Genomic DNA, 5,311 nt, shown 5'->3' on the forward strand with positions numbered 1-5,311 from the left:
TTAGTGCGGGAAGCAGGAACGGGCCGGACCGGACTGGCGACACGCACCACTTGCTTGGTGCGAGGAGCGGGACTGGGTTCCTTTATTAACCTCCGCTCCTTCTGCTGCCTAACCAGCTCCTCTCGCCGTGCCTCTACACTTTCCTTCTCCCTTTTAGCCTCTTGTAGCGCCTCCCTCTGACCGAATAACTCCTGCTCCCTCTGAACCAATAGCCCCCGTAACATGGTGGCCTCCTCTCCTAACCTGCAGATTCGCCCTTCCACGGCCTCCTGCTGCCTCGTCATCCACCCTGTGTGCCCCCCCCCAAAAAAAAAAATTATTGGGGTTGCCTCTCGGGTCTCCGTCGTCGGCACGGTTGGCGCCGTTTCTCCTCTCCTACCTGGGCATCAACCTTCATCGCCTCCCGATAACGGACGGCCTCCTCCTCAGTAATTCTCCCCCAACCGAGGAGGACATCTACTAAAGTTACCTCCCGTTGAATCCCCGGCGTTTGCTCCTTCTGGGCACGCTGCTTGGTCCTTGTTTGGTGGGATCTTCTGTCACATTCGTTCATAGACGGGTCAGACCAAGGCGCAGCGTGATATGCATACATGTTTATTTGAAACGAATAAACAACGACCAAACAACAAACTAAACGAAACGTGAAGTCCAAGGTACACAAACAACATACCTCACACGGAACAAGATCCCACAACCCACTAGTGCCAATAGGCTGCCTAAGTATTGTCCCCAATCAGAGACAACGAGCGACAGCTGCCTCTGATTGGGAACCACACCTGCCAACATAGATCTAGACATACTAGACTATAAACATAGATCTACACCACATAGAAAATCACACCCTGACTCAACAAATAAGAGTCCCCAGAGTCAGGGCATGACAAACATATTTACATTAAACGATTAAATATGATTATACACCGGTTCAATTTGTAAGTCGCTCTGGATAAGAGTGTCTACTAAATGATGTAAATGTAAAATGTAAATGTTTGAATCCTGGATGCTGATTGGTTGATAGCAGGGAGTTATTTATGATAATTCCCGCCAAATGCCATAATTTCATTTCAATTATTAATGCGCATTCACTGTCCCAAAGCCCAGCCAGGCATTCATAAACTTAATCTTCCCTCGGAGAAAAGTGTCTAGACATTATTTCCTCATGCTTCTTGCCTAGCATTTGGTTTTGTACCCTCGCTGTCTGCCTATCTGACCTGTGCAACATGTTGCAATAATTTTTTGGGATCTCCACCGTTCCTTGCATATGATAGTGACCAGACTGACAGCTTCTCTGAGTGAGGGAAATTAATTTATCAGGATCATTATAATAGATATATTAAAATAAATGGCAATATAGAAATGAAGGTAAAACAAATGAAAATGCACATACTGTAGTTTTCTGTAATTTCAGCTGCTTGATGTGATTGTGTGTTAGCTTTAACATTAGTCGGCTAGCTAACTAGCAAAGCCAAGTAACGTTAGCCTAGCTATTCTCCATAACTTTATCGACTTGACAATCAGCTGGTTTTTGCCTATTTATACATTATTTATCAAATCATTATTTGCTGATGTTTTGTTGCCTATTTATAAATGATTTATTAAATCATGATTTATTGAAGTTCTTGTCTCTCGTCATCATTGAAACTCTGCTAGATAGCTAGCTAGATGCCAATGATTTGTTTAGCATAGCAACCTGGAATTAATAGATTGAACGACTGTGTCAGAACATCAAAAAATAATTAAAGACCAGCCTGTTTGGTTAGAAACTTCAAAACCTTAGAACTAACAACTGGATTTTGCCTGGACTATATTGTCTGGTGGAAGGATGAAATAAAACAAATGTACTAATTAAAATAACACAATGCGAAGAAGCATTCAAGACTTGCAAACAGCGTCTGCTAATGAGCAAGTGGCATGCCCACTACGCCACAGAGATGAAGCTGAGATGAAGCGTGTGATGCATCTCCATACGGAATATGAGCCATCATCTCACATGTTCAACCATCAGGTGAAGAACACTCTATCGCATTTGCATCACGGACTCTGTCACCAAGTGAGAATAATTATGCTCAAATTGAGAAGGAAGCCCTGAGCATAATATTCGGAGTGAAGAAGTTTCACAAATACCTCTACGGAAGGAAGTTCCAACTGCTGATGGACACAAGCCTCTGTTGGCCATCCTTGGACCAAAATCAGCCATACCAACCCTGGCTGCACTTTGAATGCAACGTTGAGCTCTGATATTGCTAGCCTACGACTACGAGATCGAGTACAGACGATCCAGTGATCACGCAAATGCTGATGCACTATCAAGACCACCATGCAAAAGTGACACGGACAGTGAAGATGATAAAGCAGTCTTCCAGATCTCTCTCATCGACGAACTGCCCATATCTGCTTCAGACATAGCAGAGGAAACAAGGAAAGACCCAGTGCTTTCAAAAGTCTTGGACTTAACATTGGCCGGCTGGCCAACCTTTGTAAACGACGATAACCTTTGTCCATTCATTGACAAGAAAGACCAGCTACTGATCAAGGATGTGTTCTGTGGGGATCAAGGGTGGTGGTACCTCACAAATTCAAGAGGAGACTGCTATCTGACCTGCATGAGGGACATCCAGGGATCATCCGAGTGAAAGCACTCGCCCGCAGTTATCTGTGGTGACTTGGACTGGATCAGAACATTCAGCAGCATGTAGGCCACTGCTCATCCTGTGAATCTGTTCGCAGCAAGCCTGCTACTGCACCTCTTCATCAATGGTCCTGGGCTGCTACACCATGTGAACGCATCCATGTGGATTATGCAGAGATTGACAAGCAACACTTCCTTGTTGTCGTCGAGATTGACAAGCAACACTTCCTTGTTGTCGTCGATGTCCATTCCAAGTGGACGGAAGTGTTCCCTACTCAACTGACCACAGCTGAGAAGACCATCAATCTTCTCAAACACCTGTTTGTAAAGCTCATGACAGACACTCAAAGACTGTCAGAGAATTCAAAGAGGGAGAGAGGGTGATGGTACGTGATTTCAGACACCCCAAGAGCCTGTGGAACTCAGGTGTGATCTTGCGACACAGAGGACCTTTGACTTATCAAGTCCAAGTTGGTCATCGCCATGTCAACGTTCATGTGGATCATCTTCTACGGTCCATCGCCCCAGCAGAGACATGCTGAGAGAACAAGAACAATTATGACCCCCAGGACTATTCTCCTGACTGTGGCCGTATGGGAGAGACAGAGACTGACCTTCCACCCCAACCTGACCTTCCACCCGAACATGGCCCACTACCGGAAGCCTAGGAGGAGTGGTGATATCCTATTAGACAGCAAAGGGCACCTCAAAACTGTCAAAAGCTTGACCTGTGAGTTGAGCTGTTTCAGGGGGTAACGAACATTAAAACAAACAAACACTTTAATATGTCCTAGATAAAAGGAAAGTAAAATGACATTACCAGCAGAATAATCCCCTGGATTTGTGTTGGGCTTTGAAAAGTCTGCTTCAACCCAGTAGTTGAGAAATGTTTAAGAATGTATTTTTCAGATATTGCATTAGTATTTCCATAACGTATTTACCTTGTTCTCTGGGAGTTAAAAGCTATGGGGGAGGAGTGTAGTATTGGTGATCTATAGACGTCTATATTAGTTACTATGCTGTTACTAAGCAGTAATGTATTATGGCAGTGTTATGTTACGACACCTAATTGGTAGAGCACATGCGCAATATTGGCCCTGGAGCTGTAGGGCACGACAATAAACTGTACTCCTGTCTCCTGCCTGGTAATTTTCTCCACCACACAAATATTACACCCGCCATCCCAGGATCCTTCTGAGCCTGTGTAGGGACCTGATTAAAACAGAAAAGCAGGCTGATTTAGTTTAACTAACATTTTGTTACTGATAGTTTGTATGGATTATTATTATTATTTTTATTTTTAATTACAGCGCATTTTTGCCTTTTTGGATCCTTATTATCCACCTGTACTGTAGGTGGCGGAATGCCCATCTAATTGTTGCGAACGCCATTATACCAAAGAAGAAGAAGAAGAAAGCTCAACCCACTACTGCCCCCAGCTGGAACAACAATCAAGGTAATGTCAGTGAGGTGGTGCATCATCCAAGGTCCAGTGAAGATACAGTACTTCAGTGTTCAGTCCATAGTCAGACATATACACATTTTATTGGTTCAGCCCAAATAAATATTAGATGAACTAAAGCAACTGCATTTTTCTTATATCCTAAATATTCTGATAGACAATTATAGAAATTCAAGAAGAAATAAACGAATAATATGCTTAGTTAGGCTGCAGGATAATTACAGCTAGCTAAATATCTACATTATTATCAATGTACCTTACACATTTGTTGTAAAAAGCCGTTTATGTCTTGAAAACATCTGGCAAGAATGTCAAGGATACTGCTGCAAGAAGTGCATGTTGTTCTTGTAAACTAAGCTCGGGCGTGCGTGGTGGTTGGGGGAAAAATATAAAAAGGATACATACAGAATTTGACTGGACACGATGAACTGGGTGGACCCTTCTTCAAACCCAGGCTACGGGGGGGATTTAAAACGGTAGCTAGCTACATAGACAACGCAGCTGGACAGCAAGTTAGGGATACTTTTCGGCTAGTCATCAATTTCATGATCTCCACCCACGGTGAGAACGTTTTTTACGACCACTTCTTCATTCACAATTATAGTTGACTTTGAGTGATTCAATAAGCCAGCTCTAGCTAACATTATTAACTAGCTACCTAGCTAGCCAAATGTGTGAATGCTGTTGTGGCAAGCTAAGCAAACTAATATTGTTACTGCCTAAATAACTTGGTGCTTGACTTCAACAATATTAGCAGAGTTTCTAAACCTACTGTACTGTCATTGATATTAACTAGTCAAGAGGGGAAATGATTTGCTAACTGACAAATGATAGCTAGCAGCAGCATCTAGCTAGCTAGATAACGTTACCTAGCTAGCGCATGTGGCAATATATGTTAGCTAGCTAACGTTCATTGTTTTGCTAGCGAATATGCTGTCAGATAGCTAGCTAATAAAGTTTTTGATTATAGTTAAACGTAGTCTAGCTAGCTGGCCAGCCTACTTCTTAAAATGCTAGCTAGCTACACCTTGGTTAACGTTACCAGTAACTGCTAGCTAGCTTAGCTGACAGTTCATCAGTGAGAATTTGCATGTGTAAACAGCCTATGAACAGAGAGAGAAGGCAGATTGTCATCTAGTCAATGTTTAACAATTTCCTTACAGTAGTTGCCTAATGTGCCAACTGTACTATCTAGTTACTAGCTAACCTAACAACATTTT

This window comes from Coregonus clupeaformis, chromosome 33 (genome assembly GCF_020615455.1).
Source record: "Coregonus clupeaformis isolate EN_2021a chromosome 33, ASM2061545v1, whole genome shotgun sequence".
Classification (NCBI taxonomy): Eukaryota; Metazoa; Chordata; class Actinopteri; order Salmoniformes; family Salmonidae; genus Coregonus; species Coregonus clupeaformis.